At 40.6% G+C, this 14,143-nt stretch overlaps 1 protein-coding gene across 5 annotated transcripts in view; it reads left to right on the forward strand.

Moving 5' to 3' along the window:
* The window catches only part of celf4 (CUGBP, Elav-like family member 4), a 115,621-nt gene that overhangs the window by 30,377 nt on the left and 71,101 nt on the right, over positions 1 to 14,143 (forward strand). The gene's annotated exons all lie outside the window — the stretch shown is intronic.

Raw genomic sequence — 14,143 nt, forward strand, 5'->3', positions numbered from 1 at the left:
CGTGCACATGCAGCGTGCACATGCAGCGTGCACATGCAAGCAGACTATGTAGAGCTGTCGTTGATGCATGATTTTTTTTATACAGTATATTGTCTCAGGAAAGTTATTCAATTCAATATGCTTGTGTGTAAGGGATTATTTTTTATTTTTTTTAATTTTATTAATTTTTTTTTTACATGTTTTGTAAGGGATTATTTTTTATTTTTTTTTATTTTTTTATTTTTATTTTTTTACATGTTTTGTAAGGGATTATTTTTACTATTACTGTGTGCATGTATTTGCTGAAATTCACTTCTGTCAGGTGCAGGAGAATCCATGCAGCAGAATGCTGCACACGCCTCTGTGTGCATAAATGCACGCCTACTTCATACGTGTGAGTGCATACACTTGTACACACGTGTGTCAGGAAGTTTTGATGTGTCTCTGTCAGGCCCGGCTCGCTTTGCTGTTTTCGTTTTTTAATGACGCCTCTAGGGAAGCTGACAGTCGCCGTGTTGAGCGCACACCCTTTGATGTGAGTGATTATGACATCACAGACGTGCAGCGAGAAGAGCGGAGGAGTGGGGATCCGTGCTTGCAGTTTTTTTTTTTTGTCTTTTTTTTTTTTTTTTACTTCCTAGTGCCATATTATTCAGGAAGAAAAATGGAGGAAGAGACAGATGCACATACAGAGAGAGAGAGAGTGACGAGGAGAGATTAAATATTTGGCCAAAACCAGAATGCGTTGTGTTCACACAAAATCTGCCGCAACTGATGTATTGGCCTTTGCCATCGTTGTTTGAGGAAAACAATTTATAGAAGTTTTTCTAAGGATTCATGGATTTGGCAGCATATAAATGAAGCATAGTTTACATACTGTCGTTTTCAGTTGACTTGGCACCACCAGAAAATGCCAAATGCTGTGCCGACAGAGGACAGTTTGCATTTGTAAATAAGTGTGATTCTTTCAAACAGACTTGGATGTTTGCGAGACAAATGGAGCTGGGGACTACTGAATATGCCAAAAACAACCGAGCCATTTACAGTAATCCCTTGTTTATTACGGTGACTTGCATCCAGAACCAACAGTATTAAGTGAATTTCTGCAAAAGTAGGATTCCTTATTTATCAGATGAATATTTTCGCATTTAGAGCACAGAAAACCTGTTTACAAACTTCTGAATACTTTTTAAATATTTTTAATATTCTGTATTAGAGCTCACTAGACATGAAGTAACACCCCTATAACACCTTTACACTTGTACTACCTAGAAAATAAGCCATTTAGAACATAAATGAGACATATATTAGTGTTTTGCTGTAATTGTGTTCTGGTGGCGTGGATGTCGAGGGTTCAGACTTGAGTTTTAGCCTGGTGTGGCTAACAGGAACACATGTTTTTATTTGTTGCAAGATATTTAAATCCTGCAATAACAGTCTGTTGCTTTGTCGATCACGTCTGGTGCTTGTGTGTCTCACCGAACTTTACAGTAACATTAATGACATCTAGTGAGTAGTGTACAATACTACATACTGTATCATCCCGCTGAATGCATCTTCTGTATTTCAGTTCACTTTTCAAGCAAGAGATTGAACATTTAGGCAAAAAAAGTGTTAAAATATTTTGATTAATTTTATTAATAATTTGATTAATAATCTATTTTCATGAATAGGCAATATTCAACCACAAAATACCATGATTAATTAATATTTTAAACATATTTGTTGTTATTAATATAGTAATAAAAATAAAAATAATATTATTATTTATATTAAACTAATATAAAAAATTTAATAGAGTGACGTATTTGTACATGTATTATTTGTTAATATTTTGGCTGTTTGTAATGTAGGCCTGTCACAAAATCAATAAATAAAATAACCACATATTGACTAAAAACAAACTTGATCATTTTGCCGGCCTCAATATATTGACGTGTGCATGGGTGTTTGTTTTCCACATAACACTAAAAGGTGGAATCTATATTTTAGTGATTCACAAAGTATCATTGTGCACCAAACACATTTTGCTGCATTTAAAATATGTACTTGGACCAAACAAACAAAACGTTACACCGAATTCAACGTTAACAGCGTATTCCACACATCAGAAATATTGTGAATGATGAATGAGACTGGGACATTTTCATTGGGGTTTTTTTGTCTTCTTTTGTTTCAATAATTTATTATATTGTTTGTTTGTTTTATTTAAAAGCTCTTGACATTCCCATTGCAATGTTAACTACTCTTGAGAAATTATGTTTATTGCTTTTACTTGCGTTATTATGCCATATATTATCAAAAAAATGGTCTCAGAGTAATGTTGACACTAATATCCGCAACAAATCGTCGAACAATAATCAATGAAAATGTGTTATTGTGAAAGGGTTGCTGTAATGGATTAATTGGGTTTACATGAGTTCCAAAGGGAAAAATCGTTTTTTGTATATTTTGATCTTTGGCTGACCTTTTGTAACAAACACTAAGGTTTCATTGTATAAAATAGGTCAGCTGTCTCCTCTTTGAGTTTCACAAAAAAAAAAAGTTTATACCTTCTTTCTGGGTCGATGAACCACTCCAAAATATTGCTTTATATTCCAATAGGTAGGTAGGTAGATACTTTATTCATCCCCATGGGGACATTTTCCATCATATTAATAAACAAACAAACATAAGAACACATACAGTTGCAAAGCATTTCATTACCTCCTTGGTGGAAGAAAATAAATGAATAAATAAAAATCAGCCTAAGAAAGGCAGTCGGATATTTTATGGCACTCACTTTCAACATGTTTTTTTTTTTTTTCCACCCTGTTTGTTTTCTCTATCCCCCCACCCTCCACCAGTCCCCCTCTCACAGGCCAACATAACCAAAACCCTGCAAATGAAATCCCCTTCTCCCCCTTAAAGCTTCTTTCTCCTTCACTTCGCGTCCTGATGCGCTTTTTATCATCAAAGTTGCTCCCCAACCCTTATTTTTAAAAAGTTTTCCAGAGTCTTCTTTCTCTGGCTGCCAGGTGAGCCGAGAGAAGAGGGGATTAGACTTCCTAGTGGAAATGCCCTGTAAGCATGGCTGTAGGCTGTTGGTGTAGCTCAGTACAAAGTGGTGAGGTCTGTGTATGTACGTACGTGTGTGTGTGTGTGTGTGTGTCTAGTGTGTGTCTGTGTGGTATCAGGTGAGATTTAAGGTGAAAAAGCAACAACTATTTAATATTGACACCATGGCGGTACAATTTTCAAATCCCTCTTTCAGTTGTATTGCCAGTTCTATTACAAAAACAGTCATTGAACACTGGATTATGCGAATTGAAAAAAATTATATACAAAAAAAAAATTATTTACTGAAGTAATACTAAGATGGAGTAATAGAAAAAATGGAAAAAATATATATATTTGCCCAGGAGCAAAAATAAAGACTCATATAGAGCAGCTACACACAATAACCAGCACAGAAAGCTTTCTAGATCTTCCAGAATGGGCACCTATTCCAGCTGCATTTCTTTGGATTTCATGCTTCTCACGAAAGCGGTCTGTTTTAATTTATTCCACCCACACGCCCACTCCGCCAAGTGGTCAAAAGGACTTCCGGTGTAGCTGCCGAACCCAACTTTATTGGAGTCCATAAACAGTATAGAAGTTGATAATAAACGTCAATGTACTTTTTTTAAATGTCCGCTTTTAACATACAACATACATATGTGTTGGTTCCCGAATCCGATCCAGACTGTACAGTCCGACCTTTCTCAAGAAAAGACGTTACTTCAAGACGTCTCTTAATGGTACGGATGTTTGGCATGTTAGCGTCAGTAACGTGTAATGTGGTCATTTTACGTTTTTTGAGGGACGACCGGTGTATAAAAAACTCTAATTGTGGTGTTAGCAACTCCAGATTTGTTGAGCTTGTGATTTGTATCGCGCTCCCTGTATATACACGCTATTGAGGCTTTTGTTCCCTTAATTACACAAAATAAACACAGTTAGAACACTGATAAATTGTTGCTTACTGCTTGCTTTTCTGATTCTTGGACCAAGTAATGTCGGACAGACGTCAGGCTTCAGCAAGTTTGTCGGCAAGACAACTGGACTTTTCGTGATTGTTGAAGATGTTTCACCATCGCCACTCTAAAGGCTTCTTTTTTATCTGCGGAGTTTCCCTATTTATGTGTGTGGTGTGTATGTCCCGTGGGAGTCACAACAGAATTGTTGTTACCGCCCCACATGACAAGAAGGGCCACTGCACCTGAGCCTGGGAATAGCAACGGGAGACAAAATGTAGCGGTCCCATAAGTGTCCGGTTTGGATTTTTTCCAAGCATATCATACTGATTCATTTCAAACCCAAAAAACACCTTCAGATAAAAGGTGGTTCACCCCAAGGGCAAAACCCAGAGAAGCAAACTCAGCAATGTTGCTCATGCAATGCAGTGTAGTGACGAGTGTGATGACCCCTACATTGGAGAGACCAAACAACCCATATATAAATATGTGTGCATCTCCAAAAGAAGGGACATTTTCCTGAGGACAATGTTGTTCGAATTCTGGATACCAAGGACCGATGGTTGGGAATAGGTACAAAGGAACCATTTACATCAAATTAGAAAAACGGAGGAGGAGGTTCGCAGTCACTTATTGTCTGCTTATACCAATGTTCTATCATCTCAAGACCTATTGTTATACATGACGGTCCTTCACGAGCCACACCAGGCCACAACAAGGAAAAACCCTCCAGAGAAATAAATAGGGAAATTACACACTTAAACATTTAGAACTGAAGGATCCTTTAGGGCCGAGTGGTTAGCGTGCAGGCCACACAGCTAGGAGCCCATAGTTCAATTCCATCCTCGACCATCTCTATGTGGAGTTTGCATGTACTCCGGTTTCCTCCCACATTCCAAAAACATGCTAGGTTAATTGGCGACTCCAAATTAGGTATAAATGTGAGTGTGAATGGTTGTTTGTCTATATGTGCCCTGTGATTGGTTGGCGACCAGTCCAGGGTGTACCCCGCCTCTCGCCCAAAGGTGAAAGGTGGAATGTCTTCAACAAACAAGAAGAAGAGTCCAAATGCCTTTTTGACCTGGTTGACTTAAAACCTACACTGGAATTGACTTAAAACAGCTACATTTCATAGACAAAAGTATGCAGTTGTATGAATTAATCAATGAATTAATCACCCACTTGAATCTTAATTCATCACCGTTTTGGTTAAAGTCCATGAAAACCGAACAGAGCTTGTGAGCCAATGGATAATATATTTTCATACAATACCACTGCTTTATTCTTGTTCAATTTGCCCGTCTTTACTTCATTGGACTTAAATCCAATTTAAAATGTATAATTTAAGATGACTTCTGATTGGGTTGTAAAATCAGAAACACAACCCTTTTAATTAATGATATGCAAGTGCACACAACAGCAGGAGCATCAGGGGCAGATAATTGTTATCACACAACCATGTCAGTTAATCGTATTTATTCACCATAGCGGCATGGGAGGCTCCTGACTTCAAAATGAAGAAGAATCAATCAGTCTTGCCCCAACCATTTCATATTCAACCATACTGCTACATTTGTATTGAATTAAACAGCACTCGGTGTGTGTGTGTGTGTGTGTCTGCCAATGATTGACTTTCTTTAAATTTCCCGAGAGACACAACATACACTTTGTGCATAAAAAAAGATGACAAACAATACACTTCAAATGTTCTAAGATAATTAAAACAGAGCTCTTTGTAAACTCTTAATGTGGGTGCCTCCAGAAATTCCGTAATATTGAAAGTTTCTATGAATTTCACAATGTGATTTCTTTAAAATACTCCTGAACACAACTCCTGTTTGTGTGTGTGATTCACAGTACTACAGAAGGACATTGGTGCGGTTTCCAGTAAAGCACATCAGTCTGGATTTATGATAAACAATTACAACGTCAGTGGCAATGCGGCCTCACAAAAGTAATCTTAAAAAGGCACCACCCCAAAAAAAAAAAGTGTGTGTCCTTGTGTAGAGCGATTTAGCTGATAAATGTGTGAGTTTGAGAGAGAGTGATGAAAGACACACGAAAATCCAGTACATCCACAAAAACCAGGGCCTTGATGCCATATTTGTGATCCCCTGATCCGGTTATACATTTGTACAACAGAAATACACATTTATTGATTTTGGCAAAAGGTCTCCACAAGTACGAGGCTTTTTGTGCATAAATGTGTATGTGTGTGAATGTGTATCAATCTCACACATACATGCACACACACATGAATCTAACACCGACTCACACATATTGTCATACACAACGAGCACATTTGTTACTATAACGTTACTATATTTGGTCATAGGAGTGTAAAAGTGACTATAGGGATGCTATTTCATGTCTAGAGGGCTCTAATAATAAAAAGTCTATTTGGAAGGTCATAAATGTTGATGATTTATGTGGGTGACGATTTACTGAAATGTTTACAAATGCAGCATCACTGTGGACAGTAGATATTTTTAAGCCAGGCGGCACGAAGATCGAGTGGTTCTCACAGCTGGAAGACCAGGGTTCAATTCCACCCGCGGCCATCTCTGTGTGGAGTTTGCATGTTCTCCCCGTGCATGCGTGGGTTTTCTCCGGGTACTCCGGTTTCCTCCCACATTCCAAAAACATGCTAGGTTAATTGGCGACTCCAAATTGTCCATAGGTATGAATGTGAGTGTGAATGGTTGTTTGTCTATATGTGCCCTGTGATTGGCTGGCCACCAGTCCAGGGTGTGAGGATAAGCGGCATAAATGGATGGAAATGATGGATGGATTATTTTATTTATTTCATGTTATCATCCTGGGGCTGCACGGCGGTCGAGTGGTTAGCGCGCAGACCTCACAGCTAGAAGACCAGGGTTCAATTCCACCCTCGGCCATCTCTGTGTGGAGTTTGCATGTTCTCCCCGTGCATGCGTGGGTTTTCTCCAGGTACTCCGGTTTCCTCCCACATTCCAAAAACATGCTAGGTTAATTGGCCACTCCAAATTGTCCATAGGTATGAATGTGAGTGTGAATGGTTGTTTGTCTATATGTGCCCTGTGATTGGCTGGCCACCAGTCCAGGGTGTGAGGATAAGCGGCATTATTTCATGTTATCATCCTGGGGCTGCACGGCGGTCGAGTGGTTAGCGCGCAGACCTCACAGCTGGGAGACCCGAGTTCAATCCCACCCTCGGCCATCTCTGTGTGGAGTTTGCATGTTCTCCCCCCTCTTAACCACATTCCCACACAGTACACAGTAGTAGCGTACTTGAGGTGCAATGAATATATTGTACATTGACACCAGGCAGACCGCTGATGCCAACAACACAAACGTCCACACCGCAAAGACTTCTCTTGTAACGACGATGCAAAACTCCTTCCAAACACCCGATACTCATGGAAAAAAGAGCACAGAGAGCAAAGAGAGAGAGAAGTACAATGTCGATTGACTCACACTGTAATAGTGAGCCCAATGAAAAATATAGAACACTGTGAATCAATGCGTCATTTCAGAGTACATACACACCCACAAGCAATCAACACACATGCAATAAAGCACACATGCTTCAGCCCAGGGGCAAACAAACACCAGAAAAGATGGGAAAGCAAATGAATAGCAGGAAAAAAAGGTTGATGAAGCCGAATGGGAAGAAGTGGGAGGAGAGATGTAGTCGAGGTGCCTCTATAACGACTGATTTGTTGCTTATTTCTACAACACAACCCCCCCCTCCCAAAAAAAAAAAAAAAAAACACCAGCAGCCTTTCTCCCAGTTGAGATAATGCCAGGGCAACAAATCTATGACATTGATTGGCTCCTGCGACCCAGTTTCATGGCAGCTTTTTCTCAATAAGTCGCCCTCGTTGGTCGATACCTGCCAGGCTCCTCGGGTGAAGCGGGCGTACGAGTTGGAAGGAAGTTTTGGTGCTTCTGAGTTATGATTTGTTTCCCCCCCACCCTCTCCCCGAGTGAGCACAAGTAACACAATCCCTCTTGTCGATGTAGATTAGTGGCGCAGTGTTCAGGAGTCATAGCGGCACGTCCACATGAAAAATGCTGCAGGCCTCGGCGCTAAATCATCCCCTGCCTCTCTTCCCAACCATCACCTCATCAACTATCCTAATCACCCTTATCCAAAAGAAAACCGTTTGCCACATGAAACGCTCCAATTAATGAATCCCCTCCTTGACAGAAACGCAGGAGTGATATAAGTAAAGCACACAGCCAAAAAAAAAAATCACAGCTCCGCTTGGCATCCATAAGAGTGCATGCTCTATAAACACGCACACAGATCCTTATAAACCCAAATACCTTAATGGGCAATTTATTACCAGTCAACAGTTAAGAGCGCTGCCAAGAGCCTACAAATAAATAATAAGACTCCAAATTGGAGCTACATTTTTTTAAGAGGAGCAATATGCTATGTTAAAGATCACATGCTTGAAATAACACAAAAAAAAAAAACATAAACTTGAAAGCCTTTTTGATGCTAACATTAACACTGCACTAGAGGGCTAGTCTGCTTTTATTATGGATGGGCGGCACAAGCACCTGCAATATTCTAGGAATTTTTAACTCTCCATTGGAATAATCCATCAATTTTCTATGCCGCTTAGCATCACTAGGGTCACAAGGGTATCCAAGAGGCCAGCCAATCACAGGGGCACATTTAGACAAACAACCATTCACATTTAAACCTATGTACAATAAATAGCAATATCTATGATAAATGGGGATATTTACAAAATTGCATATTATACCTTGCATGGTACTGCATGGCGGATGAGTGGTTAGCGTGCAGGCCTCAGAGCTAGGAGACTAATTCAATTCCACGCTTGACCATCTCTGTGTGGAGTGTGCATGTTCTCCCAGTGCATACGTGGGTTTTCTCCGGGTTTCCTCCCACATTCCAAAAACATGCTAGGTTAATTGCCGACTCCAAATTGTCCATAGGTATGAATGTGAGTGTGAATGGTTGTTTGTCTATATGTGATTGGCTGGCGACCAGTCCTGGTTGTACACCGTCTCTCGTTCGAAGACAGCTGGGATAGGCTCCAGCACACCTCACAACCCTCGTGAGGATAAGCGGGTCCCTCTGGCACCTGACATTTAAAGCCATTTTATCTCAGGCATTTAAAGTCCATTGAATTGCAGTTGTGTAATATGCATGCCTCAGTCCCATAAGTCCTACATTTTGAACCTTAATTTCCCCTACTAAACATATAGAATATTTATATACCCTTTTTGACAGCTAAAGTAGGCAGTGCTATGAAGTACGGTATGTTCAACCTGTCAGCAATGCTGCTTATTGGTGGCTGACAAATAAATTGCACTGGAAAACACACTCATTTTTCATTAATGTTTTAATTATAGCATCATTTTCACAATACAATCATGATTTACAAATAGTGTTTCAAATGACTTGCACATAATTTCTTTATTGATTTGGGCCTGTTAGTCACCGCTTGGACAGAAGAGACCCTGACTTCTGTCTTGGATTATAGCATACAGCCATATTTTGGACCGGCTCCATAATGTCTTTTTAAGTTTGGAGTTGGAAGAACTTCAGTGACTTGCGCATATAGTAGCCGTGACCTCTACCTCGTACAACACCGCTGGGATGAATTGAAGCACAGATGAGGCAGGCCCCAAAAGGCACAACAGTAGTTAGAATTGTCAATTATGACTTTGTGACATAACGGGAGCAAATCCCTAAAGCCAGGAGCATGCGGTATTCCCGAGGAAAAGCATACTGTTCAAGTATCCAAGTGCAAAAGCTATTGTATATGTGAATATATATAGGGTCAGGCAAAATGATCTGACACATTTGTAGGTTAAATAAAACGCAAATAAAGTAAAAATGTTTTTATTTTCGAAAAGTACATATAATGCCATTCTGTTTTATGTTGTTTTAGAAATGAAATCAGCACTGGCAGTGCGAGGTCAGCTGGTTGATTTTCGTTTCAATGCAGATCCAGTAGCTCGGAAGTTGGTAACCCATAACAAGATGGCGTTTCCGGCCGTTACTGAGATTGAAGTGCAAACGGAATGCTCGTTGTGTTGCCGTCACAGATTTGTTCGTTTTGATAAACGTTTCCACAATGAAAGTGCGATGCTCACCAGTCCAATTCATGGCAGCAACTGAAAAAGAAACGAAAAACTGGCATTATTTGTACTTTTCAAAAATAAAAACGCTCTTTTTTTAACTTTACTTTATTTGCCTTTTATTTAACCTACAAATGTGTCAGATCATTTTGCCTGACCCTGTAGTTTCTTTCTGGTTAAATCTATTCATGCAGGAGGCAATGATGATGGGGGGGGGGGGGGGGGGGATGATGCAATCGCAGCGACAAAGATGACTGCAATCGTACAGTACACACCGTGTCCTGTCTGAATAGCCTCATTACGGTTGGGCTTTAGGCCTGATGTTACAACTTCCCATTACCCAAGTGGAGTTTGAACAGATTGTAATGAGAAAAATGAAGAAAGAGTCATCTGACTCAAGGCAACCATTCTCTTTAGTCCAGTGCACCAACTAATTTCAAAAGCGGTGCATTGTACCCTTTAGGCCAATAGATTGATGACCCAAATATGACATTCCAACTTTAAACCACAGGGCCATATACAGAATATGTAATGGTACAATCCAGACCGTTTGTTTAATCTCGTTAGGAGAGGAAAATATGCAGTATAGGCATAGACTCCCCGGTGTTAACATTCTAAATTAACAATTTATTCACACCCTGCTATGGGGACGACGCTACTGCAGTTGCAGTTAACATATTTTTTAGTAGATACTACACATTTTGTCTGGAAACACAAACATGTCGTAGTATCTCATTATGATATTACATTCATTAAAACAATTGAAGGTGCCATGAGTGGGTCAAAAATGACCCGGTCAGGTTGTTTTCTTGAAATATTTTTTATAATGAAAATTCTTCATCATTTCATATTCCAGGTATTCCTCAAAAAACATGTTTTTGATATCATGCCATTCACATTTTTAACTTACCTTTTATACATTTTAAGAAATTTTTGTTTTTGTGTTACTACCCCAACCTTCCATAAGTGGGTCAAAAATGACCTGCATGCATTTTCTATGGAATCCAATAGGAACCTTTGATTCTTATCAACTTATCAACTCCTAAATATAATACTAAATATCATACAAGTGATTATTCCTAATCAAAATGGCAAAATTGGCATAAAAACTAGTATGGGTCATTTTTGACCCACTTATGGAAGAGTGTAGGGTCCAGTCACTCGTGCATCTAAGCTGTTAAAGTGAAGTTTGCAACGGACTAGAATGTAAAATGTGTTTTGTGTTAATATTTTTGGGTGTCGACCAGTCCAGGGTGTACCCAGCCTCTCGCCTGTAATCAGCTATGATAGGCTCCAGCATACCACCGCAATCCTAGTGAGTGAGGATAAGCGGCACAGAAAAGAGATGGAAGGATTTTTGGGTGTCTGACTCCTGCTAGTACACACCATTATAATGGCAAAATGATGACTACCATTGGCTGTATTAGTGTAGCTTTTCCACTTCCACATTGTGAATTGTTCAATCTACCCTCATGGTTATCTCAACGACCTTCCAGTCTTTCAACACAAACCTATTTATTCTGTGACCTTCATCAACACACCTTCACCTGTGATACTGGAAAATATAAAAGCAATTTAATTTTCTTCATTTGGCCATATCAAGCTGATATGATAAGCCGTACAGGGAAGGAAGAGTTGTGGGAAAAATCTTATTCCAGGCCGAATTGTAGCAGCTGCTGAGCTTGTGGCCGGCAGATGTGATAATGACACAACACGCCAGCGAAGTCAGGATAGCGGGCCACGACTCAGGCAGCTTTTAATAATTGATGGCAGCCAAGGCCCGGCATTGGCCAGTAATTGCATTACAGGTCACTTCTCAATAGCAATTTGGGAAAGTTGTGCTGATGTGTGCTGGGTAGCGATCAATAGGCACTGTCCCAAGATGTGGTCTTTCCTTCCTCCTCATCCTTCCTCTCTTGTGTTCGTGTGAAGGAAACGATATGCTTCTGTGGCCTGCAATGGTGGACCTCTGACTCCAAAAAAGGTTCAAATCCTAGTTTCAACTTGGGTAACACACTGTATATGTAAAACCAAGGCTACTCCATTATGTATGCCACTAACTTCACCCACATTTTGTCATTGGTGAACTGCAGAAATGCACAAAGATTGTTGACGGTAAGAAAAGTTATCGTCAAGAGGGTCGTGGGGTATGCTGGAGCCTATCCCAGCTGGCTTTGGGCGAGAGGCAAGGTACACCCTGGACTGGTTGCCAGCCAATCACAGGGCACATATAGACAAACAACCATTCACACTCACATTCATACCTATGGACAATTTGGAGTCGACAATTAGCCTAGCATGTTTTTGGAATGTGGGACGAAACGGGAGTACCCGGAGAAAACCCACGCATGCACGGGGAGAACATGCAAACTCCACACACAGATGCCGGAGAAGGGGGATCGAACCTGGGTCTCCTAGCTGCGCGCTAACCACTCACCCACCTACCGTGCAGCCTCTCCCCAGTACAATGGGAAGAAAGTGTATCTTCAGTGACATACTGCAGCCAAGGGCTTTATAGAACTTCAGTAGGTTTGTCACCAGCTGCTTATAATTATCTGCCTTGTAGTTTCCAAGGAACTCTGATGCAAAAGTCCACTTCATTTTCTACTGTTCATGATATTTCTCATGAATGCATTTTGTCCACTTCGAACAAAGAGTTCTGCATGCTAACCACTCTACCACCGTGCAGCCCCTGATTAGGACAATAAAATGTAAAAAAAAAACAACAAGAGCATCGAATCAATCAAAACTGAATTGTTCAGGTTGCCTTAGAAGGCTTCATCACTTCATGCTCAATGACTAGTTGGGACAAGACTAGATAGGACAGCTCTCGTTTGAGAAATTGGTCTAATGTACATGTCCAGACAGGAATGGTTCTCGGATTGTTAGGATCTGGACAGGAATGGTTCTATCTGTCCATGCCTTTCTTTCTTGCACCAATTTTTCAAACTAGCGCTGTCCTATCCAGTCAGAGTGTGTGTCCCACCTAGCTATTGAGTATGAACTGATCATTCCTGCTCGATTGAGAGGTGAACCTGCTTGATTGAGAGGTGAAACGTCATCTAAGACAACTTGACCAGTCCAACTGTGTTTGATTCAATGCCCTGAGAATACAGTGACCTGGATGAATAAGAACATTCCCAAGCAAGAGAATTTTTTTTCAAACTTTTGACACTGAAGTCTTACTGCTTTGAAAGTCAGTGTGCTTATATCACGTAACTTCTGGTGTGTCTTCTTCTGTCTTGTTGAGGCTGATGCTTCTTTCGGAATAAGTTGAGTTACTTTTTTTTTTTTGTTAGAGCTGGCTGAACTGAAGTCTTGTAATGTACACTGAGGTCTTGCATGATTTGCTGAGGTCTACCATCATGTTATCAGTTCGAGATCGGATGTTTTCTGCAACGTTTTCATGAGAACTGTGTCAACTTCCAAACTTTAAATGTTCCTCTGTATTTGATATCCCGCTTGCATCGGCATCTAACCTGCAACATCTGCTCTCTTTCTCTCCCCTTCCCTTCGGCCGCCTCCCACTGCTGTGGCACGGTCGAGGAGGAGAGGAGAAGAGACAGTAGATTTTACATGCTCCAAATACAGCCTGGATGTGTGTGTGTGGGCTGCTGTCATCCCAAGGGAAGAAGCGACAAGGAAGTGTTCTTTTGTGAGAGAGCATGAATGTGCATGTGTTGTGCACGTGACCCAGTGTGCATTAATTGAGGCAAACATCGAAAAATGCTCTTTCATCAAGCGCTCTACCTTCTGTTTCTCTCTCTCGCTCTTCTGTCACACTCTCTAATATCCCTTTTAGCATCGCTTTGTCCGTGTTGCCTTTTTTTTTTTTTTTTTTTGCTTCTCACCGTGATGTTCTGCCTTTTGTGTGTCCGTCTCTTTTGCCGTGTGCGTCGCCCCCCTTTTGCATGTGCTTGGCGGAGTGTGACAGCATTGAGAAGTCACCAAAGTGGTAAATGATGATAGGCCATCCATCATGCTTTATGGACTCTGTATGGCGCTGCCGTGGCGAGTGGCTGCACTGTGCAGGCAGTAACTCAGAACACTCCATCCCTCCATAT

Source organism: Doryrhamphus excisus, linkage group LG11, assembly GCF_037039965.1.
Source record: "Doryrhamphus excisus strain RoL-2023G ecotype Guam linkage group LG11, RoL_Dexc_Guam_v1.1, whole genome shotgun sequence".
Taxonomy (NCBI): Eukaryota; Metazoa; Chordata; class Actinopteri; order Syngnathiformes; family Syngnathidae; genus Doryrhamphus; species Doryrhamphus excisus.